The 18,790-nt window shown below is 36.7% G+C and overlaps 1 pseudogene; it reads left to right on the forward strand.

Annotated features, from left to right (window-relative positions):
- The first annotated feature begins 9,858 nt into the window (after window positions 1-9,858).
- On the forward strand, window positions 9,859-10,217 carry LOC125081737 (COX assembly mitochondrial protein 2 homolog; annotated as a pseudogene).
- The last annotated feature ends 8,573 nt before the right edge of the window (window positions 10,218-18,790 follow it).

Raw genomic sequence — 18,790 nt, forward strand, 5'->3', positions numbered from 1 at the left:
AGAAGCAACTCTAGAAGGACCATAGTCATCATGATAGAAAAAAGAACATCCAAACAAAAAAACCCACAGCCTATAGCAAGAGTGTAGTATGAGTAGATGATGTAGGTTCCAGGTTGGGTGCTATTATAGATTCTCCATCTAAACTTAAATAAATGATTGACATCTGTGTGTCTAAGTGTTTTTGCCTGTCAAATGGAAATAATGATTTCTACAGAAGAATAAATGTTAAAAGCTAAGTGATTATTATGATTCTTATGAGAAGTTTGACTTGCTACACACATATGAGATATTATTCATAACTCAGGGTTCTGAAATCAACAAAGTATATTCAGACTATACAGGTATCACTAAATCTTGCCTTAGACACCATCTTACTTGACTTAAATTCTTTAAACTCCCGTGGTCTATAGGGAATGGTCTATAGGGAATTTGATGGGTTTCTGTGGATTGGGATTGTCATATGATTATGATGCTCCACATCTGGAGCATTAAACACCTCTGCATTGGAGTTGGTAAGTTTTGCTATCAATAAAGGGGAGGTGGATCCTTTCTGATATTTGTGCTTGGGAAACCTAGAACTGCAGCTTAATTCTTGTTAAGTGCCTGAGAGCATGACACTGATGATTTTAGAATCAACTCAAATTATTTTTTTACCATGTAAATTGGAATGTGTTTCCATGTGTTTTTTTTTCTGGTTCAATTTCTGAAGAGGTCTTGTGATGCTGCCTAGTGAGTAGGAGCTACCAAATCACAACCACATACTGGTTCTCTTGGATATCAGTACTCTGCCCTTCCAATGTAAAATGCTATTCTTTGCCCTTAACACAAACAAACAAACAAAAATGTTTAAAGGTTTTATTTATTTGAGATAGTGAGTGAGAGAAAGAGCAGGAATGGGGAGCAGAGGAATAGGAGGCAGAAGAGAGCTGAGCAGGGAGCCCATCAGGTAGCTCTATCCCAGGACCCTAGGATCATGACCTGAGCCAAATCATACGCTTTACTGACTGAGCCAACCAGGTGCCCCCCCCCCAAAAAAAAAATTAAAAAAAAAATTAAACTAAGTTTCAGTTGTTTATATTAGAATTGTCTGCCTCTCTTCCCTATCCTCGTCGTAAGCAATCTGCCCTTCAAGGCTCATTTTTAGTGCCACCTCCATGAAGTTACTCCAGTGAATCAGCTCCCAGTGACTCTCCCACTTCTTTTAGCATTTGATTATGTTCTAGTTTATAGAATGCATGTGAGCCCATTTCCTCTGGGAGAATGTAATCCTTTGATAGTAGAGACAAAATCATTTTGTCTTATTGTATCTTTCATAATATGTGGCATGGAGTAGACCTGGAATAATTTCTATATGAATACTTGCTGATATATATAAGCACATGTGTATCAAAAATATCCATATTTAGAACTAACACATACATGTTCCATACACATTCAGGTAAACAGATGATAGAATTATAAAACAAATGTGGTCACTTAATATATACATGATTGAATGATGTATTTATAGAAGAGATTTTTTGAGAGTTAATTTATGTCCATTATATTTGAAGCCACTAACTTCTTAAAAGGTTTTCCTCCCTCCCCCTGATGAATACCTAATTAGTGTGGTTTAAATTTAGAAAACATGAATTAATTGCTGAAACTATTTATTTGGAGAATTGGTACTAAAAAAATCCCCCTGAAATAATAACATTTTCAGATAAATTGTGAGGATGCTCAGCCGACCCCTTTGTTCATCGTTCTGACAAAAGGGATGTCGTGCTTTATTTTGTTATTAATTCTCTCTAAGTAAAGGATTATAAACAATAATGAGGAAAAACAAAAGCTGCTAAACGTAGCAACTCCTATGGCATTTTTCCCTGCTGAGTCTCAGCTGTCTCACTCAGTCTGAGAAGGTGCCCCAAGAGGGCACATGGGTTTTGAGTACAAAGTGGCTGCTCTCTGGTGGTGCCTGATACCTAAGCCACTTCCTTACGCTCCAGTAAAGCAGACAGTGTTACCACGATCCTCCTCATATTCTTGGTCACCATTGTAGTCCAATAACATTTAGACATGTGTATCAAAAATATAAAGTTCCTTTCACATGCCTTCATTAATTTATGAATTCCTCCATTATTCATCCATTTATTTATTCATCATTCATCAAATAATTCAGTGCCTCTTGAGAGCATTTTATACACTGGGAATATTACAGTAAATATAGTATTCCTCACATGAAACTTACCTGGGAGGACAGATATTAAATAGATAATCACACAGATAAACATATGGAGTGGGACAGTGAAATTCCCTCATCTACAATGTGAATGTGCAAAGACAATGTACTTTTCAAAATTTTGTCTGTAACATTTCTGATTTTTTTCACTGGCATTTCCCACCCACTGTCTTGGTAGAAAAATTAAATGTTCAATATAATTTGAACTCATTATGATCCACTAACTTGATAACACTGTGCATCCCTCAGATAACGTCTTCCTGTTGTCCTCTCCAAGGTGGAATCTACAGGAATGAGGGAAGGAATGTGTGTCCCTGGGGTAGGATGAAAAGAGTTCCAGGGCATATACTGGGTTCCTCGTCCTCCTCTTCTTTTTTTAAGATTGTATTTATTTGAGAGACAGAGAGAGAGAGAGAAAGAGAGAGAAAGCATGAATGGAAGGGGAGGGCAGAGAGAAAGAGACAAACAGACTTTCTGTTCAGTGGGGAGCCCTATGTGGGGCTCTATCCCCAGGACCCTGAGATCATGCCCTGAGCTAAAGTCAGACACTTAAATGACTCAGCCACCCTGGTGCCTCTAACCTGCTGGATTCTGATGCTGAAGTCAATGACAGGTGAACCTGTGGTCCATTCTTAGGCCCATCTCAGTGCCCCGGAAAATTATTTACCATCTCCCCGCTTGCCAATTACACTTTTCCTTGGTTCTCACTGAGTATGTTCATGAGCCATTACTTCCTTTCTTCTTTTGGTCCTCTGGCCTCCACTGAGTAGGCAGTTTGCACCAGCATACCAAGCCCTGTGAGAGGCCAGCTGTCTTTCAATTCTACATCCATGCCACAGAGGAAATAAAAACAGCTGTGGAAATAAACATCAAGCCCTCTTTCTGCTTGGTTATTATAGGTTGTCACATTCACTTGGATATGGTATTGCTCCAGGTCTACATGTGACAGCCTCCTCCTGGAGGCACAAACAGGTAGCAGAGCAAGCCCTCAGCATGTTCTTGACTCTTTGCTGGCCTTTCTCCAGCCCGTGAACCTGGGAAAGAGCAAACTTTTCTTTTACTTCCCCTGAGATACTCTCCAGATGCATAGAGCTGGTCCAGCTGCCGATCCTCTTCTGGAGAGGGATCTTCTCTCCCTTTTGCACCGAGTCCCTAGGCTTAGTCCTTTATATGATAAATGTGAGATATTAAGGACACCTGGACAGCTTCCTCAATTGATACTTAACTGCTTTAATAGTTTTTTTTAATGTGAGAAACTAAATATTACTTTGATATTTTGCTTTTACATTTTGCTTGTTAAAAAATATTTTTTCTCCCACAAATGGGAGCCATATATGAGTTCTGTTACTTAGAAATCTTATATTCAAACAAAATAGGAAATCATATCAAAATATTAGTCCACTTACATAAATAATTATAAATTGTAGTAGGTTCCATAAAGGAAAAAATAAAAGGTGCATTAGGAGAGTATAACTGGGAAATATACATCCCTGAGGTGGAGAAGACCTGAGTAGGAGTTATGAGGACATCTAAAGGCTAAGCATGAGTTACCCAGAACCTGAAATCTTGGATGTTCCCTTCCTTTTTTAAATTAACTGAAACAGGCTACATTGTAGGACATTTAACTCAAAGTAATACCAGCCACACAGCAGATCTCATCATACTTTCAGCCACACCTACATACAAATCACCCCAATTGTTCAATAAACCCAGTCACCTAGAATGCCTCAGTGAAATCTTTTTTAACCATGTATTGATAATCTGTCTGCTTCTTCCTTTCAGCTTGGAATGTACTCCTCCACTAAAGCTGAATAAGATATCCCTCTGTTGAAAAGCAGTCAGAGGCTTCCCTCTGATTTGGAGAAGGAAACCAAATCCTGCTACTTTTCCTGCATCACTCCCTGCTCCAGTCATGATCAGCTCCTCTCTGTTTCTTAATCAGGCCACTTCCCTATCAGAAACTCATATGTGCTTATCTCACCTGGAACAGACACCTGCCAGGCTGTGTGCACATGATTCATAATCTCACATCTTTCAGGTATCTGCTTAGATGTCATCTCATTAGTGACACTTTTCTCACTATCATACTTAACATCGACTTTCTGCCTCCTCACTTTTCCCCTTTTATGCTTTCTTTTTCTCCATAGTGCTATTACCACCTGACATGACATTTATTCTACACATTCATTTTCTGATCATTTTTTCCTCTTCCTTTCTTCCTAGCATGTTATACTTGGGCAGAGAATTCAGTGTTTTGTTCACTATTGAGTTCCCAATGCCTAGGACAGTGCTTATCAACATAGAGTTGTTAAAAGAATGACCAAATAAATGAATAGATGGAGGGTAGAACTTTCTCCAAGGTTTCTCTCATCTGCACATACGTATATACATATAAACATGTATCCATATATATAAAGCACTACATTTTTTTTATTCCCCAAACTTCCTGCTTTGGGGAATCAGGGACATGATGGTAGAACAAAATTCTTTCCCACTCATAATGAGGAAATACTTTTCAAGAGTAGATACTTCTCACAGTAATTGTCTTGAGAAATTCAGTAATCTGTTTTTCAGGCTACTTTAAATGGAACGCAGGTACTTCAAAGGTAAGGAGCAATGTTGAATTAAATGAATCATCAATACAGAGTAAAGGCCATCATTTTAGTATGTGCCTATCAGATCTTGAAGAAAGGTCACTTAAATACAGAAAAAAATCATAAATTTTGATTTACCGAGTTTTAAGTCTCTGTTATAAAGATAGGGTTATAGGAAATAAAAAACACATGGAGGACGCCATAGCTTCATTACTTAGAATATAATTTTATGGTAAAATTGGATAAATAGACTTTCATATTATTATGCAATTAAGTAGTGATACTAAGATTTCTTTAAGAAATTTTTATTATGATTACATTTAAACAAATAAACATAGACAAAATAGTGTAACGAATGCTGCTGTGCCCAGTACTTAATTTTAATGATTGCCAACATCCTGCTATACCATATAGTAATTTGAAGTCTTTTTGAGATACAAAAGATAAAATGGTTTTACCTTCTTCCTTTTAAAGGATAATTAGGAAAAATCAAATGTATTTAGTATCTTTTCAAAACGTGTGCTCATAGTCTCAAAACATATAGGATTCTGAGTATTTAAATCATAGGAACACAATTCAAGAAGACCACATTTACTGAGTAGGTTTTGTTATTATCCTTACTTTTGACGAGTAAAACAAATATCAGGGATTTGGGGAAACTTGGTGAAAGTTATATAAGTAATAATTGAGAGAGCAGAGGTTTGAACTCATGCTTTCTGTGTCCTAGAATTATTCTGCAATTAAACAGGACTATTTCATGAGAGCTTAATTTCTATTTTATCATGGATTTTTTTCCTAATTAAATCTACTTTTCTCTTCTTGAATTATCCTTATATTATTTACTGAATCTGAACAAATAATACTGATTACATTTAATGTTACATGATTTTATTTATTGTGTGATTATTATAATCTATCCAAGGAGAGGTCCAGTGTTTTATGCTCTATACATTAACAAATGAAAGGATTATTAACAGTGTATTTTTAAAATACCTCTGCCATTCTAAGTTATCATATACTAATTCTAAAGCCAACACATAAGTACATGTTTTTAATCATAGAAGATATTATATCATAAGAAAATTAAAGGGCAATTTTATTTTTTGAATTAATCCTCTTGTTTTAAAACAAGAGGAAGCATGGATACACTGATACTTCTTCATGAGTTGTTTCTGCTATAGGCTCATTGAAACTTGGATAACGCACCTCTCAGCATGGTAAAATGATGAAAGCAATTGAAAAAACTGAGAGGCTTATTAAAGTCCAGATTAACCAGTCTGAAAATTCTGCCATTATTTAGTAGCTTGTAATTTTTTAACCTTAGATAATGGAATTCATTATAAATAGAAATTTGGTTTTCACCTATATATAAAACATGGGGAAATTAAACTAGATAATATACATATAAATTCATTAAAATTAATTAATTACATTCAGACTTTCAGTAGATTTGATTTAAGAAGATAGAATTACAAAAAAAAAAGAAGATATAATTATAGAGATTTTGGAAAATTTTTGAGAAAAAAACATGAACCACATAACTCCATAGTTGGAGTATGTCATGAAATCAGTAACTGTGAGTCTGACTGTTATTGGCTAAATTGTGTCCCTCCAAAATTAATATGTTGAACACCCACCACCTCAAAATGTAGGTAGGAGATAGGACCTTTAAGGAGGTAATTAAGTTAAAATGCAGCTGTTATGGTAGGTCCTTATTTACTTATCTATCCATTCATTCATTTATTTAAAATTTTATTCTATTTTTAGTGTTCCAAGATTCTTTATGCACCACACCCAGTGTTCCATGCAATACATGCCCTCCTTAATACCTACCACCAGGCTCACCTAACCTCCCACCTCACTCCCCTTCAAAACCCTGTTTTGTTTCTGAGAGTCCACAGTCTCTCATGGTTCATCTCCCCCTCTGATTTCCCCCTATTCACTTTTCCTTTCCTTCTCTTAATGTTCTCCCTGTTATTCCTTGTGCTTTACAAGTAAGTGAAACCATATAATAATTGACTCTCTCTGCTTGACTTATTTCACTCAGCATAATCTCCAGTCCCATCCATGTTGATACAAAAGTTGGGTATTCATCCTTTCTGATAGAGGCATAATATTCCATTTTATATATGGACCATATCTTCTTTATCCATTTGTCTGTTGAAGGGCATCTCGGCTCTTTCCACAGTTTGGCGATTGTGGACATTGCTGCTATGAACGTTGGGGTACATATGGCCCTTCTTTTCACTACCTCTGTATCTTTGAGGTATATACCCAGTAGTGCAATTGCAGGGTCATAGGGTAGCTCTATTTTTAATTTCTTAAGCAATCTCCACACTGTTTTCCGAAGTGGCTGCACCAACTTGCATTCAGGGTGGGCCTTCATTTAATCTGACTAGTATCTTTGTGAAAAGAGGAAATTCAGACACACAAAAAGACACCAATGATGCACATATGGACAAAGACCATGTGAGGACATAGGAAGAAGGCCAGCCATCTGTAAGCCAAGGAGACAGACGTCAGAAAAACCCAAATCTGCCAACACCTTGATATTAAACTTCTTCCTCCTGAACTATTGAAAAATTCAATTTCCACTGTTTAGGCCACCCAGTCTGTGGTATTTTGTTATGGTGTCTGTCATAAACTAGGACACCTGCTTTTTATGAAATTCAGATAACTGTTGAAATGTCAGATGCTGATCAAGAATTTGTCCCACTTTTCTCTCTGCTTCAAGGACATCTTTGAGCCATCTTCTTTGAGCCAAAGAAATATGGATTTTATAAGGAGTATGCCATTATTTAACTCCAAATTTCATTGAGTATCATAATTGTTTTTAGTTTAGCACTAATATATAGGTGCAGAAAGTTCTTTCTCTCTTCTTCCTCACTCTTCTAGGTACCCAGTGCCACAGCCCCTTTTCTTTAGTTTGCAAGTATCCTAAGTGAGGGTCTACAATAGAGTATATTATTGTCCATATGGGAAAACTAGACAGGTTTAAGGAAAGTCTTATAGCACGAAACATGCTCTTCTGCTCAACAGTCAGCAGATAAAGCTCAAGAACCCTAACAAGGAAAAGGCACAATTTCCTTTTCAATGCATCTCTCTAGGATTGCCTTTTTATTCTGTTTCTCCTTAAACTTTTTCGTCTGCTTTTTCCTGAAAAATTATTTTCCTTGTGCACTTCTTCAGTGGATTTTATGAACCCACTGAATCCAGAGTCTGAATAATTAGCAACAAATAGCTCAAGGACAGAGCACTAGGTCTTCTGACCCTCAAAGGAATTGGAAAGAATTACTTGGATTCCATTCTTGTAAAGAAAGAAAAGAAAGAGAAAGCCAACAGTCAAGTTTACATATCAAAACAGTCTTAACTTTGATATTCTGCACTTGTTTTTGCCTATATGGTATTATTTCAGGAATGCCAGAAATATCACTGAAATTTCCTCATAAATATCCCTCCTACACTAAGTCTTTTAATTTAAAATCCTGCCTTTTTAATTTTGCTTTAACATGGGACCTATTTGAAGAAGAAAGGAATGAGATGAGACCAAAAGCATCAGGTACTGCATATTCTCTTTTTTTAAAGATTTATTTATTTTGGAGAGAAAGAGAGTAGAGGCAGGGGCAGAGGGAGAGAAGTTCAAGCAGACTCCCCATTGAGCATGGAGCCGGATGCCTGCTCCATCTCACGACCCTGCCATCAGGACCTGAGTTGAAACAAAGAATCAGACACTCAGTTGACTGAGCCATCCAGGCACCCCCAGCTACTGCATTTCCAACATCGTAGCAGTAATGAGTTTCTCCAGAGAGGTGCCTGTAAAGACAAGTGATCTACTATAAAGCTGGACTTACTCTCCATCATACATACACACATGCATACACACAAATATATATGCACTATGGCCTTCCATGCCTCAAAAGTATCCTGAGTGAATAAGAATAAGATCCCTGGAGGCCAAAGGGCACTAACTTGGGATATCTTGAACTTCAAAGTTAATCAGTTTTGCTGATGATTTACTCACTGTACTGACTGGGGTGTAAAGGAGAGTTCATATAATTTTTATGACAGGATCTATGTTTGTGTTCTGACTTCTTTAACCAGTAGCTATGCAAATTGGAGATAATTTATCAGAGGATTCAAGCATAAATATTGCCAAATCACTGCCCTCCACCTGTAGTCTATTCTCAGTTGCGCCTATAGGACAATAAGTATACTACCTTAAGGATGGTGAACTGTCCTCACCTAGAGCCATTCATTCACTCAACTGACAGATACTCACTGAGAACCTGCTACATACCAGGAATTGTTCTTGGCCAAGAGGTTGGACTAATGAACTTAGCAATGTTCCTGGTGAAGCTGGAGGAGACAGACAAAAAATAAATGATTTGTATAACTATACTACCAATGAGTATCCAATTAGTATATTTAATCCAATTTTTACACACACACAAACATAAACACACTGTGTTTTGGCAAATCTAAGACCTATATAAGCTTTTTTATTTTTTCTTTTAGAGATTTATTTATTTATTAGAGAGAGAAAGGGAGAGAGAGAGAGCATATGAGCTGGGCCAGGAGAAGGAGGGAGAGGGAGAGAGAAACTTTAGCAGACTCTGCTGAGTGTGGAGCCCCATGTGGGGTTCAATCCCAGGACCCTGAGATCATGACCTGAGCCAAAACCAAGAGTCAGCCCCTTAACCAACTGAGCCACCCAGAGGTGCCCCAGATCTAAGCTTTTAATATCAGAATATGTCTTATAATGAATAATCTCTTGGATTCTTATGTCTTATAATGAATAATCTCTTGAACTATGACAAGTGTTTAAAGCAAAATAAAATAGACCAAAGTAAGGAACAGAATGTAGGAGTTACTATATTTAGATAGAGAGCCCAGGGAAACCTTAACAGTGAGGTAAGAATTAGAAGAATCTAAGAATACATTGCATGTGAAAGTATTCTATAAGATCCCTGTGCCAGAGCCAATTGAGGTCAGCTGTGGAGGGTACAGGAGTTTTTGCCACTCAGAGCTGACCTGGTCCCAGTGCCCATGCTGGGCTTTAGATGGGGAGTCTTTGCTGGTGACTTTGCTGGTGACAGCCAGCCCTCCTGGTGTAGCCATGACTCGGGTTGTTCTGCTGTGTTCTTTTACCTCCTTCTAAAGACTCCTCCTGACTTATTTCCACATTTGGACACTGAAGAATGTAACATCTTGATTAACTAACTTGATTAAGGAATGCCACAAACACCACAGCGTTCTGAAATTGTTTGATCATTGCAATGATCTTGATTAGGAGATGAAAAAATTGCTTGAAGAATTCATACATTGAAAGGAGGACCAAGAGCAGGGGACATGGCAGTGTGACACATAAAAGACTTTCTAATCCCATAGAGGAATCTGAAAAATAAATTACAGGCGTACCTTGAAAAAAAAATCCCTTGTGCCATAGTAATAAAGATAAAATTGAGATATAATTCATATTTAATAAGAATTCACCCATCTGAAGTGTACATTCAACTACTTTTAGTGTATTCAGAGCCATGCAAACCTCACTGTGATCAATTTCAAAATATCATCACCCCAAAAAGAAACCCATATACATTAGTAGTTATTGCCTATTTCCTCCAGACCACCTAGGCTTAGACAATCATTCTACTTTGTGTCTCTATAGATTTGCTTATTTTGGACAATTTTATGTAAGTAGCATCATATAATATGTAGTCTTTGGTTTCTTTAACTTAGTATAATGTTTTCAAGGTTCATTGATGTTGTAAATGTATATCATTACTTCATTCCTTTATTTTTGCTGAATAATATTGCATTGTATGGATATATCAAATTCAATTAGATATATTAGATCATATATCTAATATATCAAAGGATATATTATTCTTTCATCAGTTAATGCATATTTGGGTTGTTTCTACTTTTTTTGCTATTATGAATAATTCTATGAACCTTTAAGTACAAGTTTTAGTAAGGGCATGTGTTTTCTCATTTTATGGGGTATTTACCTAGGAGTGGAATTGCTGGTTCATACGATAACTGTGTTTAACTCTTTGAAGAACTGCCAGACTGTTTTCCACAGTGACCTCACTGTTCCATATTCCCACCATCAGGGCATGAAGGTTCAAATTCTTCCACCTCCTCACCAGCACTTTTTTTATTTTTAGTATAGCATTCTAGTGGTTTTGATTCACATTTCCTTGATGACTAATGATGTTGAGTATATTTTTATTGGCTATTTGTCTACTTTCTTTGCAGAAATGTGAGTTCACATCCTTTGTCCATTTTTGATTGGGTTATTTGATTTTTTATTACTGAATAGCAAGAGTTCTTGTATATTCTAGGTAAAAATGCTTTATAAAATATGTGATTTGAAAATATATTTTCTGAGAATTTACTAGTGGTGTGACTTGTTCAGCTATATATAAGGAGTAGTAGATCACTTCCCATGCTCCAAATTCTAGTGTGATGTGTCAGGAATTTTTACTAAGCATATCATTTTTGGGTTGGGACTGAATTTAATATCCCGTTGCAAGCAAGTTGCAATAATTGTATGAACTTACATTTTGCCCCCAAAAATTCTCTTGGCTTACTCTATTCTATTCTATTCTATTCTTTTCTATTTTATCTTATTTTATTTTATTTTATTTTATTTGGCAAATTCTTGAACTCATGTCACACTATGGAAAAGTCTGCATATTTCAAAAGCAAGGCAGTAGGGTCAGGGCTCAAGGTCAACTCAGCTGACAGAATAGACTCTGGATCTTGGCTTGTTTCTAAAATAAACTCAGACCTCAAGGGTCATCATCGGGCTAGGTCAGCAGCTGAAGCTTTCTTCAAGATGACTTGATGATTAGTGAAGGGGTCAGCGTGTTTGCCTTGGTGAAAACATAAATCCAGTCTTGAATAATTAATTCAGTTATTCATAATGCATGGTAAAAGGGTGAAGCTCCAGGAAGATAAAGGGTTTCCCAGCAGCAATTCCTAGCCAGTGCTTATGTCAGTAAGGAAAGGATGAAGTGCCAGAACTCATGTAAATAAAACACAGATCCTTAGCAAAGCAACACTTCTTAGCACCAGTGTGCTTGTAAATTGGTCATTCTCTTCTTAGTAAGCCATATTTGGAATATCATAGCTCTAAAGCAGGAATTCAGTAGTAAGAAATATATGCCCTGTTTGATAAAAAGAGTGCCTTTTGAAAAGTGTTATTTCAGTGAAACACCAAAATATGATTGAAAGAAGTGTGTTCATAGTAATAAAGGGACAGAAGCCTTTTGGGTACCTTTAGTCTCCTTTTTAAGCAGAAAGAAAAAAGGAACATGGTATTGTATGTCTCTCAATCTGCTTTCAAGATCCTAGTAATTAATTTTAAAATAAGTTAGTTTTGGTCAAAGTACTAACATGAGAATTTATATATTTTATTATATAAATTTATTATATGTTTTATTTTTCAGCCTCTTGATAGGTAAGTAGATAAAAATAAAGAAATACAGACGTAAATAGTTGGATGAAAAGAATAACAAAACATTTAAGGAATCCACACCTGCTTCCTCTTTATTAATTGGTAAAAAAGTTGAAAGAAGAAATGAACACACAACAGAAGGAAGAGGAGAGAGGAAGGATAAGTAGAAAAAGGGAGGGAGGAAATCAGTAATGAAGGCAATTTTAGAAATAAACAATGAGGAAGAGACCAAAATATTTGCAGATGTATCATCTCTTTGAAGCTTCACAACAGTTTTTCGGGGTAGATCTTTTGACTAATTTTAGAGATTAGGAAGTTCAAGTTTAGCGAGTTTAAGGAACTTTTTAAGTTCATAGCTAGTAAGTCCTGGGTCTCATTGTCCCATAAAGGAGACTTGGGGTAGATTAACCATAAATACCAATCCAGGTGGAAGGCAATAAGCATTGATTTTCCTAAGTGTTACAGGCCCAATGGCCTTTAGTGCTTGCTGAGGTTTCACATTGAGACAGTCAGAAATATACCCCCAAGGTCCTCTTCCGTACAGTAAAGATGTTTCACTATTGATCTACTCTCTTCAATATGTATTTTTTTAAAGATTTTATTTATTTATTTGACGGAGATCACAAGTAGGCAGAGAGGCAGGCAGAGAGAGAGAGAGGAGGAAGCAGGCTCCCTGCTGAGCAGAGAGCCCGATGCGGGACTCGATCCCAGGACCCTGAGATCATGACCTGAGCCAAAGGCAGAGGCTTAACGCACTGAGCCACCCAGGCGCCCCCAATATGTATTTTTAAAGCATTCTCTGATTTCCTTATTTTCCTGCTCCATAAGGTTCTACCTGTAACTTCAGACTGTCTGATGGGACATTTGAATGTGATATATTTGTATGCATGAACATATGTGTATATGTATTTTGGTATACATATTATTATATGTTATATGTGTATGTATTTTGAAATTGCTGAAATCAACTTTTATAGTTCCGACAAATTTTCCAGAAGAAACAAAGCAGAGATTTTAAGAGCTTAGAATTTGGAGCATGACTTCCAAAGTGTGATTCTCTCCTCGGCCACTTATTAGCAGTGTGATCTGGAAAAGTAAATTAACCTCTTTCGGCATTAATTTATTCATCTGTATAATGGTGGAATATGAATGAAGATAAGTAGATCTCTTAGAATAATGTCTGACACATAACAAGCACTACATAGTGTTTGCTGGTTCTTGTGCCTGCCTAGCTGCAATGAATGAGCAACTCATTTGTTCTCCTCTACTCTGGCCTTCCTTATTCTCTTCTCCATATGCCAGCCAAAGAAACCTTCCCTTTAGGTAACATCACTCTCCAGAATAAGGCAGAAGTCCCTTTAAATGGCTTCTGAAGTTCTGTATTGTCATGGTCAGAATCAGTCTACATCTTTGACTCATCTTAAACATAGTCCTTCATTCATACCTCTCAGCTCCTCAGATTTTCCCCAGAAAATTTCTCCTTTATTACATAATAATATCCTACTGATCTTTCAGAGCCCAGCAGCTTGAGAGTCCCTTCTTCAAGAAACCCTTGCTGACCTTTATACTTAGTGAAATTTCTCCCTTCTGGTTTTCATAGACCTTTCTATTTCTTCTACATATAATTTTTCACTGTTGAAACTTTACATTTGTTTTTACTTAGTTATTTGCATAATAGTTATACCCCTCATTAGAATATGAGCTCTAAAAGGATGAGTACCTTTGTTTTTGCTCATCAGGGTATCCCAGATGCTTATAGATGTGCATTCAGTATATATCAAATATATGTTGAAACCTAAATGTATAATGTTTGGAGGTAGAGCCTCTAGGAAATCAGTCATCATTTAGTTAGAACCCTCATCAGTGGAATTAGTGCTTTATAAAAGAAGTCCCAAAGAGATCCTTCTCTTCTTCCTCCTTGTGAGGTTACAGTGAAACGATGGTTATTAATGAGGAAGCAGGTCTTCCCCAGACACTCAGCCTTCTGGCATCATGGTCTTGGAGTTCCTAGCCTCCCAAACTGTGAAAAATGTATGTTTGTTGTTTATAAGTCACTCAGTTTATAGTATTTTGTTACAGCAACCTGAATGGACTAAGACAGTAAATAATTTTCAAGTGAATGAATGGATGAATGAAGCTTGCGTGTGCCAGGTAAGAGGAATTTGATTTTTTTTTTTAAAGATTTTATTTATTTATTTGACAGACAGAGATCACAGGTAGGCATAGAGGCAGGCAGAGAGAGGAAGGGAAGCAGGCTCCCTACTGAGCAGAGAGCCCGATGTGGGGCTCGATCCCAGGACCCTGAGATCATGACCTGAGCCAAAGGCAGAGGCTCTAACCCGCTGAGCCACCCAGGCGCCCCAGGAATTTGATTTTTTAATTGAAACACTGACAACTCCTACAGGACTGAATAAAAGAACTTCAGGAAAAGGGTGGTATGGTTGCCACTTAGAATATAGTGTAAGAGTACCTGATACTGGGACTTGAGAAGGAGCTGCCAGCTGAGGAAGGGAAAGTCAAGGTGACAGTAGAGGGGTCCCAAAATAAACTTCTCTGATCTGAGAGTCTGAGCTGATAAAGTAACATTTACACTGCTTCATACATGGATAAGCTGAAATGGTGAATTGCTACATTTCTTTGGCCATGTTTTGCAAATAAAACTCAGATTTTAATTTTCTTGCCAGAATGTCTGAAGTCCAGCTCAGACCCCATTGCTACACCATTTTCAAAATACCACTGTTGCCTTTCTGCATGATGTCTGTAAGCCCAATCATTCTGAAGTAGGGGCAGGTTGGAAGTATGTGGTTTTGTAACCCAGTGTCATCATTTTATAATAGGATCTAAACACAAGTTCCATCTGTTTCGAGACAGAGTGATCCAATCTGATTTATTCTGATTTGCCTCCAAAAAATAGAGCAAGGACAAAAAATATTCAGTCTTGGTTAATCTCTAAAGGGTAAACATAAAAAAGATTATTAAAATGAGGCTAAAAATTATACATCCATTTTACATAAGAAAAAACCCAAGCCCAGAAATATGAAAATTTGCTAAACATCTCACAGCTAATCATAGCAAGTCTTTTAACATCTAGTCCAAAACCAGATCTTATATTCCAAAATAGCTCTTTTAGTTAAATTACTAAAAAAAAAGGGGGGGGTGGATTATTATACTTGTTCTCTTTTATGCCAATTTTCTGATACCTGAACATGCAGGGGAAAAAAGTGTAAAAGTGGCTCCCTCAGATATGTGAGGCTTGGCTAAATATCTGTTTTAAATGAGAATCTGCAACTTTTTATGTGAAGGGTCAGATAGTAAAAATGTTTTGCTTATGGGCCATACGGTCTTTATTGTGAATACTCAGCTCTGCTATTGTTGTATAAAAGTAATATGTAAAACTCTTATTAAGAGAAAATTATAAAAATGAGTATGATAATGACTCTCTTATACAGATACAAAATAAATATGGGTTAAAGATTTTTTACTCACATGAGGAAACCAAACAGATATTACAACCAATACAAAAAGGTCAAAGAATGGACACATAAAGATCAAAATATTGCCATGAATGTATAAATGGAGGGAAAACTGGTATTTCCACAGGAGGGAAAATGGGTTGTCCCCCCCACTAGGCAGTACTTATTTCCATGTCTATAGGCACAAATTACTTTTGCTTTGTTCTCAGTTAACTTATAACCTAACATTGTAAAACAACTCCCCTAGAATCCAGATCAGAAGGGCATACTATAGACAGTGCCTAGTTTTTCACATATATTACGAAAAACAGATGAAGAACTTGAAGCCTTGTTTGTCTACCACTGCCTTAGATGAACTGAAGGTAGGTAAAGAAAGCTGCTATTTTCCTCACCAAAGAATCTATGAGAAAGCAAGGAGAGCATTCCTCCTGGTTGATATCACAGGAAAGCAAATACAGTCAAAACAACTTTGGAGTGAACTTGATAGAAGGGTTCATTTGTAGACATCTGTGAATGCTATGCTGCACAATGTAACTTTCCTACACTGAGTATTCCACTTTAAGGCTTGGAATCCTGATCTCTTTGTGCCTAAGACAGGAAAAATGAAAACCCTTTATTGTAATTCCCTTGATTTTCCTGAGAATAGATATAAAAGAGAGATATAAAAGAGTAGATAAAAAAGAGAGTAGTCATAAAAATCTTAGAAATGCATAAAGTACCAGAATAATTATACAATGAACCAACACACATAAAGCTCTGATTTAAATTGCTGGACTTCTGACTGATGGTTTCAAGCTTCTTGTTCTAGCTTCAGTTTAATTTGTTCCTCATCAGTGCTTGCCACCTAGGTAATTTGGGAGCAGATGGCAAGAAGAATGGAGGATATTCCATTAGAACTGCTGCCTACCTGCCTTTCACTCTGGGCCATTGGAGCCTCCCTGTGTGCTCTCTGATCCCTTATCACTAGCCCAGCAAAGTGATCTTTATTGCTTGTGATATAGTCCTTATTGCCTAATTAGAGGCATGGGGAAAAAGTGGGAGATGACTTCACTTGGGTTCATTAGGAAATAATATATCAGGCCTTGCTTAATTACAACTGAATTACTACTACCTATTATAGAGCAGAACCTTGCTGGAATGATAGAGGGTGGCAGAAGTCTCTGTCTTCCATTATTTCCAAGATCTGCATTAGCTCAGTGGGAAAGGGGAGGATTGCTCATCTGGGTTGGAGTTGCAACACACACACTGGCAAAGGGCATTATTTAATTGTGACCCCCTTATCACCAGATAATGTAATCATTGCCACATGCCAGTCAGTGAGTCACTCTGCAGCTGCTGAGGGCTCCGGTGGAAGGAAAATGCTAATTCTTATTGTTGGCAATTGCATCTGCATGGCACAGAAAAACATCTCACTCATTGTCGCTCACTGCTTAATTGCTGGACATAATGTCTTGTACTAAAAGGGAGGACAGAATGGATTAAACAAGAACATACCATCCTTTTAAATATAAAACAAAAATAGGATACTCCTTTTACTTCTTTGCCTAATTAGTAGAATAATGTTAGTGAATGCTTGTTTATTGCTGTATTCAGATATTTGGCAATTATTTGTTTCATACGTACTGCATTTTAAACTTAGGGAAGGAAAAATGATTAAGTCCCAATCCCTGTGCAGCTGGAGAGTACATTAAAAAAAATGATAGTATATGTATGCAAATATTTACAATAGGATTTTTATAAAGGTATTTCAGATGAAGAAATGTTCATTGAAGAGAAGGAACTTAGGGTAAATGTTAAGGAATGGATAGAATTTAAACATAAAATCATTGGGGAAAGTGCATTACAAATAAAATGGCTATTGTGGGCAAAAATATGTAGCCCAAATAACAGGGATCATGTATCAGAGACAACTTGGGTGCAGTTTAGAGTTGCCAAAAGTGTGATGAGGAATAAGATGGAAGATTAGATAGGGTATGATAATTCTGATTGTCTTTGATTTTTCTTTTTGGTTACTCCGTATCTCCTAACCTGTTCCAACCACATACTGATTTCCTTTAGAGAATTACTCAGTGTACATAAATTAACAGGGATATAATGCAAATCAAGGGTCTTTTTTTCCCAACCAAGGTTAAATTGGTTGGTTGAATTTGTTCTGTTTGGTTAATCTAAGTTGGTTAAATTTATTCTGTTTCTAAGATCTTTAAATGTTGAGCAGAGTGTCAGAAGACCTGAGTAGAACCCAAACATGATGGTTCAGCCCTGGGTCCTAATTAGTTTTATCCAATTTTCAGTGCTTGATTTCCTGAAAACTGTTCATTTTGTGGCTAGGCTTTATCTTGATTTATTAACTTCTCTTTTTAATTAAATTATCCATTAATGCTTTTAACCAATCCATGGACAATTAAAATCCACAGATATCCTAAAAGCTATGGGAGATATCATTCTACTCTCATACTATTAAAATATTTGATACTATTTGCTCTTCTTAGATGTATGCAAAGTATCAGGTCAAAGGGATTATGATTTTGTTAAAGATAGAGTCACTTGAATTTAGTAATTAGAACTGGATATATGGATGATAAGAGTTTCAAGAGAAACCAAAAAATGGCTAAAGCCCAAGTGACTTGGAGATGAATGATACACTTAAAAAACAAAACAAAACAAAAAACTAACAAACCCAGGATTTTAGAGGGAAAGTTTCCATTTCTTTTTGATTTTTTTTAAAGATTTTATTTATTTATTTAAAGAAAGAAATCACAAGTCGGGAGAGAGGCAGGCAGAGAGAGAGAGAGGGGGAAGCAGGCTCCCCGCTAAAGCAGAGAGCCCGATATGGGGCTTGATCCCAGGACCCTGAGATCATGACCTGAGCTGAAGGCAGAGGCTTTAACCCACTGAGCCACCCAGGCGCGCCTCCTTTTGATTTTAATAGTTGTTGAGATGTTCCAAAATGGAATGTTCTGACTTTTGTTAAAAGTCAGTTTTTGAAAAAGGTAAAATTATGACTTTCATACATGTGTAAAATGACACGTCAAAGTTTTCA

This window comes from Lutra lutra, chromosome 12 (assembly GCF_902655055.1).
Source record: "Lutra lutra chromosome 12, mLutLut1.2, whole genome shotgun sequence".
In the NCBI taxonomy this organism is placed as follows: Eukaryota; Metazoa; Chordata; class Mammalia; order Carnivora; family Mustelidae; genus Lutra; species Lutra lutra.